Source organism: Rousettus aegyptiacus, unplaced genomic scaffold, assembly GCF_014176215.1.
Source record: "Rousettus aegyptiacus isolate mRouAeg1 unplaced genomic scaffold, mRouAeg1.p scaffold_m13_p_2, whole genome shotgun sequence".
Taxonomy (NCBI): Eukaryota; Metazoa; Chordata; class Mammalia; order Chiroptera; family Pteropodidae; genus Rousettus; species Rousettus aegyptiacus.
In genome coordinates, this window is record NW_023416295.1 from 112,726,214 (window position 1) to 112,745,957 (window position 19,744).

The window sequence follows — 19,744 nt, forward strand, 5'->3', positions numbered from 1 at the left end:
TCGTATACAGGAAAATCAATTTTTGTTTAGAGAGGCTGAGAGAGCTGGTGCACAGTTATCAATAGCCACATGCCTTCACCTTCTGCCCTTTAGCTTCTACCCTGCCCAAGGAAGCCTAATAGTTATATGATGGATTATTTCACCTACTCAAATAGGGCAGCTGTTTTCTGCCAGTTCACTAAAATCCAATTGCAAGACAGCAATCCATGGCCTTATATTTTTCATGTCATGGTATAGCACGGCCCTGCACGTTCTCAGTTAATGTTTACTTCATAAAGATCCTGGGGAGTATGTATTATATAGCTACATTTTTGATGAGGAAGTCAAGGGCCACCGACCGTTGAGTCATTTGTTCAAATTCACACTTAAGAGGAAGTAAATTAAACTCAGGGTTATCTCCCTTTTTTATACCAATGACTCACACATCTTGTTGTGCGTTACAATATACACCCCATAGCAACCCATCAGTACTTTTAATCAGCTCTCCCCAGTGTTTCTGGGCTATGGCTAAAGTTTGAGAATCACCGTTTTACACTATGCTGCTTCTCTTTGCCCGATGATATCTGATCCTCGTCAAAGTGCTTAGCTAAAGATTCTCATTCATTCTTATTCACTGAATCTTAGGATGTTGGTACCAAAATTCTTCTAGCTTCCTACTGCTGCTTCCAGACCATTGCTACATAGCCTTTCCTTCGTATGCTTCTTTGAGCTGTACGGCATTCATTTACAATGAATTCTACTTTGTCATCATCATCTTCAGACCTCCCCTGAAATCCTTGAGGACTTAGGTCTTGATCCATAGTCTTTGCCTCCATTTGAATTATCTAACACTCTGCCCACAAACTTCTTTAACCAACTCTACTCCAGTTGATTTTAACAAATCATTCAGAGATATATCTTGGACCTTACCAATTGGAGTTTGCTTCCGGACTCCAAATGGAATTGCTCAGACCTCCAAATTCCTACTCTGGCCTCCGTTTTCTCCCGCCCACCTCTCAAGCACTGGCACTGTCCCTGCTGTTAAATCTGTTCTACATATTTATGGTGACTCCCAAGCTTCTCATCTGCTATTCTCTCAGCCTATCATCCCCCACTCTAACCTGTTTTTATTTATTTTCTTTCTCTCAAGCGTCAAAATCAAAATTCACAAGCGTTTTCATACCAGTATCTCTTGGCATTTCCCTGTGAGCTAGCTCAGCCAATCCTTGATCAAAAAAGGTTTGTTTTTCTAGTTTCTAAGTAGAACTACGGAAACTAGAAAAAACTATGCCGATCGGTATCATCACAGCTTGTTGTTGCTCAGCAACATTTTAAATCAGATCCACTTTTTATTTTGAACAGTGGTGTATTCAAACCTTTTGCAATTCTCAAGCTACCTACCCACCCTGAGATCTGGTAAGCTTCTCAGCAGGCACCAAATGCCAGGTTTTTCTGCAACTTAGTGTTTTTGTTCCTTTTGACCCATTTTCTCACTTCTCTGTCAAATCTTACTCATCATGTCTCAGTCCAACTCAAATGTTGCCTTTTCTCTTTCATTTCTGACTCCCCTAAGCATACCCTTTCCTCTGTGCCCTCCTCCTGCTTTTTTTTTTTTTTTTTTTTTTTTTTTTTTTTTTTTAACGAATGTCTTTCTTCTCCACTAAACTATGAGGGGGAAGCAGTCTGTTTTCATTACATCACCCCTTACTGTCTTTCCCTTTCCCTTTGTCTTAGTCAACATAGGCTGCTATAACAACATATCCTAGACTGGGTGGTTTACACGACAGAACTTCATTCCTCAGTTTCTGGAGACTGGGACGTTCCACCTTCTGGGCGCCAGCTGATAAGTTTCCTGGTAAGCCCCTCTTCCTGACTTGCTGAGAACCACCTTCTTGCTTTGTCATCACACAGTAAGGAGAGAGCTCTGGTCTCTTCCTCTTCTTATAAGGACACTAATCCCATCATGGGGGTCCACCTTCATGACCTCATCTAAATCTAATTACTCCCCAAAGACATCACCTCCTAACACCACCACACTGGGGGTTAGAGCTTCAACATATGAATTTGGAAGGGGCACAAATGTTCAGTCAGCATACCATCTAATTCAGAAGCCCTACCTCAAATCATAGTAAGTAAACATAAGCCTATTCATATATTAGATAAAATGTGCTCTAGAGCTGAGGCACTCGCAAGAGCTCGATCTTTAAATTTGTGCTATTTGGTATCATTGTCACTAGCTACATGGGGTTACTGAGCACTTGAAAGGTGGCTAGTCTAAATTGAGACATGTTCTAAGTGTAAAATATACACTAGATTTTAGACTCAGTATGAAATAAAAGATGTAAAATAGCTCCTCAATACTTTTAATATTGATTACATGTTGAAATGACAATATTGTGGATATATTGGATTAAATACCTTTTTTAATGTCTCTACAACAAAATTCAAAATAGGATGCAGCTTTTATTATATTTTTATTAGACAGTGATTTTTAAATACATTATCCATGATATTTAGTATGAATACAGTGACTAACAGAAGTATGGACTAATAGAGTTTAGGTGTATTTTCAACTAGGAACTTTGTGTATAAAGATGTATTTACAAGGATTTTTTAAAAAAATTCTCTAAACTATATAGTAAATTCAAATTTCTTATTAATATAAGATTAGAGTGAGAAAAAACTTGTTGGTAATGCTACCCTGCCTCACCATCAGAAGGTTCTGTCATGACATATTCTTGTATAACAATTACAATACAGGCATTCTCATTACCCAAGTATTCATATTTAAGTCGCCATATTACAAGGTGGCATAGGGCAGCTAGAGAAGTCATAACACACAAATGTGTTAATAAATTTGTATAGAATGGCTTCCAATTCAAGTATTCCTTTTCCCATATTACCAACACCTAATTCTTATAGAAAGTGTGAACATTTTTGCAGTTCTCTTGCTAATTGTGTGATGCTGTCAACATCTTACAATACAAGGCAAATGCAATACAATAAATCATTTGCAACATAAGACTGCAATTCTTGCAAAAGATTTAGTATTTCAGAAATTTATTAAAAAGCTGTTGACAAATAAAATACTGGCTTGAATTTAAATCAGTTATTATTTAAAGGAGACCAAATAATCAAAATAATAACTCCTTTAGTCCTTAAAAAGAGAATGATTTAAATGTCAAATTATTACAAGAACTCTTGAAAAAATTGATGTAGAGCTCTGAGATACATACATACATACATATATATATATATATATATATAATATCTTAATCATCCTCTTTATATTGAAAGTCAAATGTGAAATATGTTGTTTTGTGTTACTATTTAACTTTGCTAAAAAATTATGCCAATCCAATACCCTCAATCAATGCACATTTTATTCTTTTGTGTTTCTAAGAATTAGTTTGTAGTTGTAAATCTCAGTTAAACGTTTGTTAAATATGAGAAAAAAGAACTCAAATTCTAAATTTTCACTTTCATTTTTCAAAAGAAAATAATTTTTTTCCATATTTTATTTTGCAGTTTTTGTCTTCTTTTAAAGTATCTTTATAAAGTCCTTTCTGATACTAATTATCCTAAGATAATTGTAATGGCTGAATTTTCAAAAGCATTATAAATTCAAAACAGGATAAATGTACTTTCTAAATCAATAAAAATGCAGAAATGAATAAATAATAATAGATTAATGCTTATGTTTATGAAGTCTTTACTTCATATTAAATAATGCTATTAGATTTAGTTATTCCTGAGTTAAACTTGTTTGGCTTCTGAACATAACTTAAGTGTTTACAGGTAGCAACACAAGATATAAATGGTCAAAGAGATAATGTAGCCAATATAATCTTACAGCATTGAGACTTATCCGATAATGTTTACACTATTCAACTAGCTGCACATTTTTAGAATAGTTAATTCCTCATTACCGAGGACGTTATTTTGAACTTGCTCAAACCCACAGGAAATGGAGGTTTCAATAGCAATTTTTCTGTTTGCTTTCAACATTTAGTTCTCTACTGTAGGTTCCCCCCCCCCCCCCCCCCCCGCGCCCCCCCCGCCCCCCCCCCCCCCCCCCCCCCCCCCCCCGGCCCCGAGTTTCTTTGCTTTCTTCTAAACATTCATTTTGTTAGCTGTGGTTTCCCCTGTGCTCCACAGCGGGGAGGGAAGGTATGCATTGTTAAAATTGTCCTGTCTTTCAGCTTTGAGTACTCCAGATTCCCATTTGATGAACCCTTCCTTACTCACTCAGTGTCCGCAGCTGGGTTTCCTACTGACTCAGAATATATCCATTCCAACAATGGGCTCTGACACTCCTTGTAACAGAACTTGTTACTGATTTTCTAAATCTAACACCTTTCACTCTTTTTCCCACGGCATCTTGCTCTCCCCTTAATATTGATATATGGTTCTTGCCTGAGGACCTGGATTATATTGTACATTGAGCCCAATACCCAGAAATCTCTGCTCCTGATCCTTGTCGTACAGCTTCAGCCTGCCAGTCAACTGAAATATTCATCTCATCCTCCAGAAATTGTTTTCCTCTTGGAAGAGAGTTTAATCTCAGACTCTTTCGTCAGAATGTACCTCCCCCTACATTTTTTACAAATATTTTTCCCTTGTCAACATAAGAAACATCCAAACCTGTAGAGAATTTTTATGAATTTATTTGAGCCAAACTGACAACAGTTGCCAGGAAGGAAAATCTTGACAGACTGAGAAAATACTCTGGAGAATGGCAGTTTTGCCATTTATTTTAATCATTATATATATATATAAAAAAAAAGGACACATAAGGAGGGTTACAAGAAATCCCTTAGTGGTAGATTGAGGAAGTGGGAGAAAACAAAGAGGAGACATCTCTGGGCTGGATAAAAAGCAAAATGGAGAGGCACATACTTCTTTTTCACTGGTGGTTACAGATTGTAAACATTTACAGCACAAGAGATGATATTCAGGCAACAAGATAACAATGAAGGTTTCTGTAGTCTGAAGCTCTGCTGCCAACGGTTGTGACAGGAAGGGTTTGGAAAAGAAAATTACTCTGACATTTCAAAGTTATGTTGCAAAAAAGACAATAGACAGGCTCAATTAAGATAAAGATTGGGCTTTGTCAAGGAAGCTACAGGCCTAGCTTGTGACTACCCGCCACGACTGGCTTTTAGTAGGAATTTTTATGTTCAGACCACCCTGTGTGGTTACTTTCAGTCTCTGAGTTTGTGAACCCTGCTGTGCAGGGCTCCCCTGCTTGTCAGGTTTAGTTATGTGGCCTTTTTCATCTATACCCTCCTCTCCTCCCCATGTGCTTTGACCCATGTGAAGTGTCAGTTACTGCAGGTGGAAGCATAGAGGCATACCCCTCAGATATCTCGACAGAATCTGCCACTGAGAGTGCAGTTAGCTGATAGCGTCCAGCTGTAGCTGGAATCGGCTACCGCAGCAGTCCCCAACCTTTTTGGCACCAGGGACTGGTGCTCTTATGAGAATCTAATGCTTGATGATATGAGGTGGAGCTGAGTCGGTGATGCTAGCGCTGGGGAACGGCTGCAAAAATAGATGAAGCTTCATTTGCATGCCCTCTGCTCACCTCCTGCTGTGCAGCCCAGTTCCGGTTCATGGTCCAGAGGTTGGGGATCCCTGGTCTACAGCATCTTAGCCAAGGCTACACTTTCCCCTTGTCAACGACTGAGTAGGACAGCTGTTCAAGCCATTTCCGCCCAATACATAGTTCTTCTAACTTGGAAGAGCTCCATGGGGGATGTTTTGCACCACAGCTCCCCCTTGTGTGGGCTGAGATTTCCCCGAGTTGCATTGCAGTCTTAGCCTCTTCAGACTGAATTTCAAATGTGCATTGTCATCTGAAGGCTTCCACTATCTGCTCCCCCAGCCTATTGTGTGTCTTTGTGTTCCAATAAAACTTTAGTTATAGACAATAAAATTTGAATTTTATATAATTTTTATGTGCCGCAAAATATTGCTTTAATTTTTGTAAAAACCTTTTTATTTTAGAACAATTTTAGATTTACAGAGAAATTGAAGACAGTACAGAGAGTTCTCATATATCCTCATGCACTTTCCCCTATTATTAACATCTTGCAGTAAATTTGTCATAATTAATGAACCAATATTGATACATTGTCATTAACTAAAGTCCACATTTTATTCAGATTTTCTTAGTGTTCACCTAATGCCCTTTTCATGTTTCTGGATCTCATTCTGGATATCATATTGTATTTAGTAGTCATGCTTCTAAGCTTAGACTCCTCTTGGTTGTGATGGTTTCTCCTCGGGTCTCCCTTACTGTTGTTCACCTTGATAATTTTTAAGTACTGGTCAGTATTTTATAAAATATCCCTTAATTTGTCTGATGTTTTTCTCATGGTTAGACTGGGATTATATGTTCTTGGGAAGAAGCCTACTGAAGTAAAATGCCATTTTCATCACATCATGTCAAAGAAGCGTGATATTAACATGGCCTAACAATATTGATATTAACCTTGGTCAGCTGGCTGAGGTAGTGTTTGTTAGGTTTCTCCATTGGAAAGTTACTCTCCCCACACCCTTCCCATACTGTATTTTTTGATACCTCAATTTTTACAGGATCCAAACTGGCACAGTTGGTTCCAGTAGCTGTCCAAGGAGGCAAGTGGTAAGAAATCCTGACTCTTTGCTTAGTTATTAGAACTTAACCAGTTTTCACACCTGGAGAGCAGTGTCTGAATAGGTAGGTGGCTGAGTTCCCAGGAGAATGCCACTTTGAAGATTCCCCTCATACTTCACAAAAGGGACCCACGGACATTTACTTGAGTGAATGTATACTTGAGAATAGGATTATCCACACAATTGGGGAACTCTTGAACAAAGGATCTGAATTGATGTTGAACCAAAGCTTCATCATGGGATCAAATCCAGGCAGGACCAGAGGGCATGAATAACCTACATGAGCAGACAGACTAGATTTCCATTTTACCTATCACAGTTATACCAGCACCCCCTCTCTCAGCTCATACCTATGACTACATTGAGGGGGTTTCTGTGCCTCTAAATAAAGGTAATGGAAAAATGTCAAATCACAGTTTATCTACCGTTTGGTTGGTTTTATGTGGAGGTGCAAAGCTAAAAGTGGACAATAGCTACATTACAGACATACTCAGGGGTGGCCTTGAAAGACAGCAGTGAGGGCAAATATCCAGTGTGGCGCTCTGAGTGGTACACCTGGTGATCCATTTTATATGGAAGCATAAGAAGCCTGAGATGATAATCAATATGGTCACATGGACAGGAGCAGATGCCTGGCCAAAGTTTAGGAGTTTAGAAGGGAAAGTACTGAAAGACCAGAAATATGGGGTATGGAGCAGAGGCACATGAACAGAGATGTGGGAATGAGAACAGTGTGTGAAAACTTTTTATAGGTTAGTACCCACTAGCGGCATTGAACAACCAAGTGGACAAAATGACTCATTCGTTGACATTAACTAACTTTTGCCCTCTATTAACCCAAAAGTAGCATGATAGGTAGATGGAATTCATGAATACCACACATAGGTCCATTTGCATGGACTTTTAGTTATCAGTGCTCATCTAAGTACCTGTGTGTATATACAGTCTACCAACAGTGAGATGAATCCTGAGTCCCTGACATGGCACTATTGTTTAAGGAGACAAACTGGCACTTGGTGGCAAGTTGACAACATTGGGTTCTTTCTATCCTGGAAAAGCCAATGGTTTGTTCTCTTTGAAATAGATGCCCATTCTAACATTTTTTTCCGGGTATAGATTTGCTTTTCTGCCCTGAAAGTCTTAGCCAACACCACCTGAGTGCCTGATCCACAAGAATAGACCACCACACAAGCTAGCATCCCGTCAGAGGTCTCACTTCATGATAAAAGAGTTTCAGAAGGGGAGCCCCGACTGTGGAATCCACTGGTTGTATTTTATACACATTACACAGTGTAGAAACTTCTGGCCTGATATATAATTGGGATGATCTTTTGAAGGAACAGCTAACATGCCAATTTAGAAGCAATACTTTGTGAGGATATATAGCCATAGGAAGACTTCTTGGGACCAGGAATCAAGGGGTAGAAACTGGAGTGGCTTAAATACCATCATTCAAAAATGACCCATTAGGTAACTTTGTGCTCTGCAAACTTTGTGGTTCTGTTCTCCAAAACTGGCACATTCTTGCCAAGAGACATGGCAAGGGTTCTTTTAACCTGTAAGTTATAGCTATATAGTTTTATTTTCTACACTGGTTAGTGTTAAGTGGGACAGACTAGTCACCATTGCTGCACTGTCCCACCTGGAATGAGTCAGAAGGTTAGTGGCTATGATTTTCTCTAATCATGAGATCTATCAAATCTGTTTAATAAGGGGAAATATCATTAATACTCCTCAGATATTACATATTTTTAAAGATCTTGTCTAATATTGCCCATAATCACATTTCCTTCACTCAGGTGGTACTCTGAATTTGCTTTGTTTTTAAGAGCTCTTGAAAACACACACACACACACACACACACACACACACACACACACACCCCATAAACCATCAAATCTGAGAGAACAGTTCAGGGCTTTTTTGTATAATTCTCATCTTTCCCCATTTAAGAATAGGTTTTTAATATAATAGAGTTAGTAAACAGAGTTTATACCATTTGATGTATTTCATTATGTTAGGTATTTTCATTCAGTTTATTATTTGTATTATAAATGGTAAGTAGTTAATTTATATTACTATATTTTTTGAATAACTACAAGTAAATAATTATTTTTAAAAATTTATTTTATCACATAAATTCAAAAGTAGTCAGATTGCTCAATCACAACTAAGTAAACTTTTGACATTTATTAGCCCTTAGTAGTAACAAATTATATAGCCTTGTAAAGAATTACAATAAGGCTTTAATGAAATATTGAACATAAAGTAGAAATAATAAATTTGTTTCCTAATAGCATGCACAAATACCACTTAAACCATTCCAAACATATATACTATAATGATAAATAATGGCATTTGATGCTTTGATATCACATGAGAAATATCACTACCACCATGATCACCACTAGCAATGGCAACTACAATGGCAATGATAAAACAACAAAACCAAAAGTTATTAAGTGACTGTCCTGAATTTGAAATGTTCCTAAGCACCTTACAGGTATGATCTTAATACTTGAGAAACTTGTTAACCCATTTTAAAAAGATTTAGAACAATAAAGCTAAGAACATATTTAGAAGATGGCAATTTCCTTCTTTATCAGGATAACACAGTGAAACCTTAGTGTTATAGACTGTCAAATTCTTTTCAGTGTTTCTATCATCACACTTTTATCTGTTCTTAGTGTCCGAGAGCTTTCCTTACATACAGTACTTATTGTAAAACACATGTTTTTTTTTTCTTATTTTCAAAATTTAAGTTTGTTGAACAGTATGAAAAAGAGAAGGGAATAAAAGGTACTGAAATAGTGGTTTGTACATATTCTTTCTTAAAGCTCAATGTTCTTTCCATAAATTTTTTGCCTTGTTTTTGTATTATGCTTTTGTTCTGTGATGGCGGCGTACCTCACCCTTCGTCCTCCTCTTCCTCCTCCTCCTCCTCCTCTTCCTCCTCCTCCTCCTCCTCCTCCTCCTCCTCTTCTTCCTCCTCCTCCTTCTCCTCTTCTTCTTCCTCCTCCTCCTCCTCCTTCTCTTTCTTCTCCTCCTTTTCCTCCTCCATTCCTTTCTCCTCTTCCTTCTTCCCCTCTTTTTTGTCCTCTTTGTCCTCCTTCTCTATCTTTTCCTCCAACTTTTCATGCTCTGGCTTCATTACCTCAGAGGTAAACTGCATCTGTTCTTCCAATAATATATTTGGAAAATAAGACTGTATTATCAAAACAACTGTGGCACATAGTGAAAAAAATAGTGTTCTCAAAAAGAAAATAAATATGCAGAGTGGGTCACACACAATTGGCCGGGGCACTTCCCATTTTGGATACCAAAATCGATAATCTGTAAATAAAGGAGCAATTGAAAGCTGGATTTCATATAAAGCAGTTAAAGTATTCAAGAAATAGAAGACAACAATACATACATTCGGCTTGGTCACGACCTGCATTACCTAGAAAGAAAAAAGAAAGACAAAGAATTACATAAAATTTCTTCTTTCTGTAGAATATAAGACAATTTCCCCAACAATAATGACATCATCCTCCTAGTTGTCAGGTATTATGTGATTATCATTAATTTCTCACTTCCAACAAACAGCTAGTCATTAAGTACAATATTTTCTCTTTTAGTAAAAGTTAGCCTGGTCTGCTAGAGAGAGAGTGCGGAAGTATAGGAGTGAGAAGATGTGAATTCTACTACTAATTCTGTCTAAATCAATTTGTCACCTTAAGTCACTTCATGTCGACCTTCTAAAGATTGTTCCATTTTCAGCCTTCTAGGATTCTATAATATCTTTTATTTTCATTTCTCTTCCCCCCACCTCAATCATTTCATATTAATCTTCTGAATCTACTCAATTTCCTCATTTAATTCTTAATTCCAGGAGATTTCAGTTGCTCATTTCCTAGCAGGCAAAGTTAACTCCACATTCATTGTTTTGCTATTTAGCCCAATGCTATCACAACACTTTTCAGGAAATAAATTTTCTTTCCTCTGCTCACCTGGGCAGAGAAGGTCAGATGACCATTCCTGGATTCCACTAGGAAGGAGAGTGGGAGGATAAACGAGTTCTAACACATAGAGAGCCTAAATGGCAACCTAGGGCTTTGTCTTGCAATGTTAATATTCTTAGAGGAAAATTTAGAAATCATTCTGGAGGCACCTTGGAGATGAACTGATCTCGTTTTGAATCTTTGAGGTTATTTTAGCCTTTTGCGCTTGGTCTTATTTACTATTTCATTTTTTTTTTCAATGTAATGATTCCTATTTTAGAGCTCCTTTAAAAAAAAGTCTTTTACTGCATTCTGTGTATGTGTGTCTATTGATTGCTTGGTATGAGCAATGATGTACTTAGTATGTTTCTTCTTTGCATCTTCCTTCATTCCTTTTCACTAATTTTTATTGATTACATTCTTCTTTTACTTTTGTACTTGATTAAATATTTAAATACAAACAAACATCTCTGATTCATCAGCTTTAACTAATACCTTTTGACCTCTAGCTCTAAAAGAAGAGGAGGTTAAACAGATTTTTCTACCTTTCTCTTCCCCTCTGAAATTTTATTAATTACATCATTTGTATATTGCCAACATTTATAATATTTATATTTTGTTTTGTAATTATAGCCTTCAGATTTGTTTTAATCTATCAATTAATATTCAATGCTTATGGATGGTTCTTTCAGCACAGCTTTATGCTTTTCCATTCATCCATTCTTTTTAGCGAAAGTCATTCTCTAGGAGTTATTAAGGAACTGCACATGAGAACTATATACCACAAGTTACTGTGTGTTCCTGTCTATTTGCTTATACTTGAATAAGTTTGGCTATACATAAATCTTTGGTTGACATTTTTTTTGCATTAAGAACAATATAGGCATCACTCTATTGTCTCTTAGCATTGACCATTATTGTAGAGAAGTTTGAGACCAGCCTGAATTTTCTCCTCTATTCACAGACAAGTACTTAGTTCCTGGTTTTGGCTCTACAGTACAGAATTGACTTTACACTGGTGTAATAGTAATGATATTGGCAATTGAGAATCCTGCATAGAGGGCTAACATTCATGTCATCAGAGTCTCAAGGAGAAGAGAAAGTGTGGTGCTGGAAAAAATATATAAAGAAAAGGCTGAAGCTTCTCTAGTATAGATGAAGAATTAGACCTACAGAATCAAGAAGCTAAGCTAAGACGGATTTATTTCACTTAGCACGATGCCCTCAGGGTTCATCCATATTGTCACAATGGCAAGATTTTCTTTTTTATGACTGAATAATTGTTTATGTATACTTCAATCTTTTTTTCTTCCCTTTTTTTTTTTTTTTTTTGGGGAGGGTATACTACAATTTCTTTATCCATTCATTCATCGATAGACACTTAGGTTGTTTCCGTATCTTGGCTATTGTGTATAATGCTGCAATGAGCATGGGGTCCATATATCTTTTTAAGTTATCGTTTTTGTTTTCTTTAGATAAATACCTACAGGCAGAATTGTGGGATCATATGGTAGTTCTATTTTTAATTTCTTGAGGAACTTCCAAATGTTTACCATAGCGGCTGTACCAATTTACATTCCATACTATGCACTTCCAATGTTTAAAGAATTTCTATTTCTGAAGTTTTTAATTATTTCTTAAAATATCTAAATATCTATCTGTAGCTTATTTTCTTTTCTATTGCTTTGGTTCTGTTCAGGGCCTCCAATTATTCACATGTTGAATCCGATTTATCAGTGCATATTTGACATTTTCTCTTTAATCTTTTTAAATTCCTTGCCTGCATTTCTCAATTATGACCTCCATATCCTTTATGTGTTTTCCAGCAATTTTTATTTCTTGTGCTATTTTCAATGTGCTCTTCACTTCTATAGGGCTTTATTTTTTTCTTTCACAGTTTCATATTGTTGCATTGCCATATCTTCCTTGGGTTTTGTGTCTTTCCTTTGATCTCTTGTTTTGTTTTTTAAAGTATTTTTGAAGATGATATATTCACTCTCATTTTCTAACTGCTTCATGGCAGCATAACTATTTTTTTTTATCATTTTTTTATTGGAGGTTTTCTTTTTCTTTTTCTTTTTGGTACGGCTCATGTACTCATCTTTTTCAGTATTATTTTTATTAGTTTTCTATGCTGTGTAGCAAATTACTACAAACTTAACAGCTTAGAACAATACACATTTATTATCCCACATTTTCTATAGTCAGGAGTCCAGGCATGGCTTGGCTGAGTTTTCTACTTCAGGGTCTCACTAAAATGAACAAACAAACCCAAAAACCAACTCACTGGAAGGACTCAACAGCCAGACAGAGTTGACAAAGGAAAGGGTCTGTGAACTTAAACAAGAGATGAACAGAAATGATCCAATCTAAAAGAAAGGAAGAATGAAGATTAAAAAATAATAATAATAAAGCGTGCCTCAGAGAACCTGTGGGACAACAACGAAAGAGTCTAACATTCATGTCACCTGAGTTCCAGAAGAAGAGAAATCGTGTGATGTGGTGCTGAAAAAAAATATTTGAAGAAATAATGGCTGAAAACCTCTCAAGTTTGGAAAAAGATATAAACTTAGATTCAAAACATTAAGCATACATCAAATAGAATAAACCCAATGAAATCCATGCTCAGACACATCATAATTAAACTGCTGAATATTGAGGACCAAAAAAAAATCTTGAAAGAAGGCAGAGGAAAGTAACATTACCTATAAGGCAATAAGGAGTCAAATGACTGTGGTTTCTCATCAGAAACCATAGAGGTCAGAGGAAGTGGTACAATATTTCTGAAGTGCTAAAAAGAAAGAAATGTCAAGAAAATAATTCTATATTCATCAAAAATACCTTCGGAAGTGAAGAAAAAAGACATTTTCAAATGAAGGAATCCTAAGGGAAATTGTAGCCAGGAGACCTGTTCTAAAAGAATTGCTAAATTCTTCATATAGAGAATAAATGATAGCAGAAGAAAACTTGGAATATCAGAAATGGAGAGTCATAAAAGAAAAATATAATAGACTATCTGGGTAAAGATAATAGACTATTCTTCTCCTCTTGAGTTATTTAAAATATATTTGCTAGATGAAAACAAAAAGTATAATATCAATGGCATTTTCAGCATATATAGACATATAAGATAGGATATATGGGGAAGAACAAAGGGATCTAGATAGTTTCCACATCCTAATTAAAGTGGTAAAATATTGATTCTAAATAGATTGAAAACTTAAGAATACATGTAATGATCCCTAGGGCAACAATTAAAAATTTATACAGAGATATGTTAAAATCACAATTAACACATTAAGTGGAACACTGAAAAATGTTTAAATAATTCAAAGAAAAGCATAAAAAGTGAAATAGCAATAAAAACAGGTAAAAAAAATAAAATGGTAGATAGAACTAATTTAAACATATCAATAATTTTATTAAATTCAAATGGTCTAAAACACCAATTAAAACAGATATTGTCAGAATGGATTAACAAATATGACCCAATTACATGCTGTCTATAAGAAATATAGGTAGTTTAATAATAAATATAAATGAACAGAAAGCTAAAGTGGCTATACTTGCACTTCAGTGTAAACAAAATCACAAGTGATAAAGAGGGACATTATTTATTGATAAAATGGTCAATTCACCAGGAGAAAGTATAATAATTCTAATTGTATGTGCGCCTAACCACAGAGTTTCAACATACATGAGGAAAAACTGACAGAACTGAAATGGAAAATAGAAAAAACTACAATTATAGCCAGAAACTTAATATCCTTCTCTCAAAAACTGATGGAACTAGACAAAACAAACAAACAAACAAACAAACAAACCCATCATGAATATAGAAAAACAACGTCAACCAACAGAATCTAATAAACATTTGTAGAACATTGTACCCAATGATAGCAGAATCACATTCCTTTAAAGTACCCATGAAATAGATACTAAGGTAGAACTTATCTTAGGTCCAAAACAAACCTTAAAAAATTTAAAAGAACTGAAATCCATTACAGTATGTTTGGAATTAAACTAGAAATCGATAACCAAGAGATAACAAAGAAATTTAAAACACCATTTACAAAAGCTCCCCAAAATGAAGCATTTAGAGGTAACTAATAATACATGTACAGAATTTATATTTTGAAAACTGTAAAACGCTGATAAAAGATCTCAAAAAATACTCAAACAAATGGAGAAAGAAATTATGTTTATGGATTGGCATACTCAGTACAGTCAATATCCATTCTCCCCAAATTGATCAATAGGTTTAATGCAATTTCTATCAAAATCCCAGAAAGACTTTTGTAGACATAGACAAGCTTATTATAAAACTTACATGGAAAGTCCATGCACTAGAATAGCTAAAACAAAATACTTAAAAGAAGAATAAAGTAGGAGGAATCATTCTACCTGATATTAAGGACCTTTATTTATAGCTACAGTAATCAAAACAGTGTGGGCTTGGTTGAGGGATAGACTCATAAATCGGTGGAAGGGAATAGAGAACCCAGAAACATATCCACACAAATATGCTCAACTGATTTTTGACAACTGTGCACAAGCTATTAAATAGTGGAGTCTTTTTCATAAATGATGAATATTTGGTTTTCCATGTGCAATCAATTAATCACAAAACTTTAGCATGAACTTTACATTTTATTCAAAAATTAAGTTAAAATAGATCATAGACCTAAATGTAAAACTGCAAAACTTTTAGAAGAAACCATAGGAGAAAACCTTTGAACTCTGAGGTTATGTGAAGAGTTCTTAGACATGATGACTAAAAAGAACAATCTGTAAAAGAAAAAAAAATGGTACATTGGATTTGATTAAGATTAAAAACTTAGCTTCATGAAAGATACAGTTAAGAGAATGAAAAGATAAGCCATTTGAAAAATATTTTCAAACCATGTCAAAGGATTTATATTGTTGGGGAGGAAAAAATATCCTCTACCCTAAGGTTCTTCTGGCTGGACTAATAATCAAATTATTAGCCCAGATTAACAGAAAAAAAAAATTAAAGTTTAATAATATGTATACCTCCTGTCAGCATGGGAGAGACCCAGGAAAACTGAGTAATTCCCCAAAATGGCAGAAATCATCACCTTAAATACCACCTTCATCTAATGACAAAAGATGCTAGGGGTGGGCAGTTAGTTAAGGGTCATTATTATGCAAAGCACAGAAAACAAGGGTAAGATTGTTGTGCAGATTTAAGCCTAAAGCCTTTTTTCCCATCTATAGTGAAAGCAAGCCTGCCACAGTGGGGAAACACACTTACAGAGGGAGATTTCCCTTACTAAGATAAATGTCCTTTCAGAGCTTAAGCTCTACTTGATTTCCCTATCTGCTGTTTCTTAAAGTTAACCAACCTAAAATAATCAACATCCCAAAGTGGCATATTTTGGGGTCGCAAACTCTGTTCTCCTTCAATATCTATGATATATAAAGAAATCACAAAACTCAAAATAAAATAAGCAATCCACCTAAAAAGTGGGCAAAGGATTTGAACAGACACTTCACCAAAGAGGTTGTAATAAGGGCAAAGAGCATGTGAAAATATGTTCAACATCAGTAGCCATTAGGGAAATGAAACTTAAAACTACAAAGAGATTAGAATGGCTACACTACACACCAACTACATACCAATAAGAATGGCTAAAGTAAAAAATACTGATAGTACCAAGTGCTCATAAAAAAACAAAGTGACTGGAATTTCCATTCATTCCTGCAAAATGGTACAGCCACTCTGGAACCAATCTGCTATTTATCTATAATGTTCGATACATAGTTACCACATGATTCAGGAATCTCACTTCTGGATATTTATCATAGAGAAATAAAAACATATTACACAAAAACCGATACGCAAATGTTTATAGCGGCTCTCTTCATAATTGCCAAAAAACTTGAAACAACCCAAATGTCCTTAAATGAGTGAATGGATCAACAAACTGTGGTGCATGTATGTAATTGAATACTACTCAGCAAAGAAACAATGAGCTATTAATATATACAATAATTTGGATGAATCTCAGAGGATCTTGCTGAGTGAAAGATGTCAGTCTTCAAAGGTTACAAACTGTTCCATATATTGACACTCTCAAAAAGACAAAACAGCTTGAGGTTGCCAGAAATAGGGGCAGGAGGATTGATTGTGAGACTATAAAGGATACACAAGGGAGTTGTTATTATTATTATTTCATTATTAATGTTGGCATGCATGATGGAATTGCTCTGTATCCTGATTGCAGTGGTGATAAATAGAATATATACATATATTAAAATTCACAGAATTTTATATAAATAAAATTTTTAAATGATAGTTTTGTACTTTATAATATTTTTCTTATTTTAAATGCCTATCTTACTAGTTAGACTGTAAGTTCAATGAGGACAGGAAGTATGTCTATCTCTTTATCATTTCACCCCTACTGCATGATGCAATGTCTGGCACATAGTTACTACTAAATAAATATTTTCTGATCAGCTAAATAAAAAATTTGGAGAAGCTTTGTTTGAACCTACTGGTATGATGCCACTTTAAATTGAAATTCCTCAACCAAGCTTCTTGACAGTGATATTACCCTAGATATTTCTACTTCTTCACTTTCCACTCACTTTCAAGTCCTGAAATCTGGTTGTCACCCTACTATTCCTCTGAAACCCCTCTATGGTCCCTAAAGATCTCCATGTTGCCAGCTCAGTGAGCACACTAGGGGAGACTCTTCTGTTTCTCTCCTACTGTTTCCCCCATTCTCTTTCAGTATTTTTTATTTTTCCCCCTCTAGGATTCCATTCTTAGCATTTACTATTCTTCTCTATAAGTTGTACTTCAGTGAGTTCTTTTTTATATTTTTAGTCTTATCAATATGCTAATGATTCTGAAATACAGCCCTGATCTCTACCTCAGCTTACTAGTCTTACCTACTCAGTTGTTAAACAGTTGTTTAAAACTAATAATGATCAAAACTGAACTCATAATCTATTTTCCATTGCTTCCTCTATTCGTACAATTCATATCTCAATAAATTACACCATTAGTCACCAAACCTCAACCTGATATTTATATTGGACTATTTTTCTCACCACTATATCAAATTAGTCTTCAAAACTTCCTAATTTTGCTTCATAAATACTAATTAGTCTCATCCTATTTCTCTTACAAATACTCCAATAGGAGAGTCTTCTCTCCCCTGGACTATAACAAAAACCTTCATCATCTGATACTTCGTCATCCAGAGTATTTAGTTTTTCCTACAAACAAGGATATTCTTCTATGTGATCATAATATAGCCATCAAAATCAGAAAATTAACATTATTACATTACTACCATCTAATCTTTAGACCTCATTCAATTTTTGCCAGTTGTGCTAACGGTGTCCTCTACAGCAAAAGAATCATGTTCAGGATTGTATATTACAGGTAGCTTTCATATCTCTTTATTTTCTTCAGTCTGGGACAATTCTTCATTCCTTATTTGACATTCATAATCTTGACATTATTGAAGATAACAAGCTAGATATTTTGCAGACAAATCCTTATCTTTTAAAAACAAATCTGCAGTTTGGATTTATTTGCTGCTTCCTTGGGATTAGGTTAGGTTATACATCTTTGGTAGGAATGCCACAGAAACGATGCTCTGCTCTTTTCACTGCACCCTCTCAGGTGGTACAGGTTTTGGTTTCGATTTTCTCATTGCCGATGATGCTCACTTTGATCACTTTGTTAGGGTGGTTTCTGCCATTGTGATTTTATTCTTAGTAACTAATTACTAATTACCTTTAGTAATTAAGTATTTTTATTTTGGAACTATTTAAATGTACTATTCCTTACCAAACTTTAATTTATTAATTTATATCAATCTGAATTATAGTTTCCTGTTTTATCCAATGAGTTATAATTGATTACTATTATCCTTATTTCCATGCTCAAACTGTCTCAGATTTGACCAGTGAGAACCCTTTAAGATGGCTTTTGTGTCCTTGTGTGTCCTATTTGTTACATGTCCCATCACTCTTTGAGAACTTCCTTGCTTTCAGGTGTAAAAAGATATTTTGGGTTTATCTTGCATTTTCTCTGCCCCGGCCCTGGAATCCAACTTTTCTCCAATGAGCCCCAGTTACTTTTAGTGTACTACAATTTAGAAACCAAGATCGTGCGCTAGTTGTGCTTACTGCTTTGGGGGTGGAGGGCCCACCGCTTCAAGTCCACCTAAGAGCTAGGGAATATACACATGTATGTCTATAAATATTTACATCTATGTTTATATTTATTAAAATCCTCAAGTTCCAATACCTCTAATTCTAATTTGTCACAAGATTCATGCTTGTTTTCCAACTTTACATATTTACACTCCATTCTCTGACAGTAAGAAAACTGGCTCCCATTATCTGTAATATATTTACTCATTTAATAAATCCCCCAGGATGCCTCCAATCTCCCATCACTGCCTCTGCTCTCTACCATACTTGGGTCCCCTCCTCATTCTGCTTAGGCTTTAATATTCCATATCAGGCTGATAATGTCAGATTAAGCAAATAAAAATATAGGATGCCCAGTTAAATATGAATTTTAAAAACAACAGATACTTTTTTAGGGATATATTTTTACTAAAAACATTTTTCATTTATCTGAAATTCACATTTAACTGGGCATTCTGAATTTAATTTGGTATTCTATAAATTGGTTCTTCAATTGGGCCCCCTTCCACTCTGCTCAGACTCTGAAACCCAACTCTGGACTGCTCTAGTGTGTGATTTGCTCCTTACCGTAGAAGGGTTCTGACCCCTCCCATGCCAGGCCACCTCCCCCACATCAAAGCCTTCCTCACCTACTTTGGACTCCAACACCTCATGGATACCCTTTTACATGCCTAGGTTTTAAAACCTCTGGCAAGGCCACACCTATGTGAATCTTCTCATTATGCTTGAGCTTCAACAACCGGTGTCATACCATCCTTCCATGGATGCCTTCCTCACCTGCTCAGGCTCTTATACTCTATGCCAGGCCTCTCTCTCCAACCCCGTGATGATGCTCTCTTCACCTTGCTTGGGCCCAAACACCACATACTGACTCATCCCTGCACGGACATTCCTTCATCCTGATCTGTCTCTGATACCCAAGC

The 19,744-nt window shown here is 35.7% G+C and overlaps 1 long non-coding RNA gene across 1 annotated transcript in view; it reads left to right on the forward strand.

The window, feature by feature from the left end:
• Positions 1-1,622: 1,622 nt before the first annotated feature.
• The window catches only part of LOC107500334, a 43,950-nt gene continuing 25,828 nt past the window's right edge, over positions 1,623-19,744 (forward strand). The window contains exon 1 of the long non-coding RNA XR_004955547.1: positions 1,623-2,107. This is a non-coding gene — a long non-coding RNA (uncharacterized LOC107500334). The remainder of the gene's footprint in view (positions 2,108-19,744) is intronic.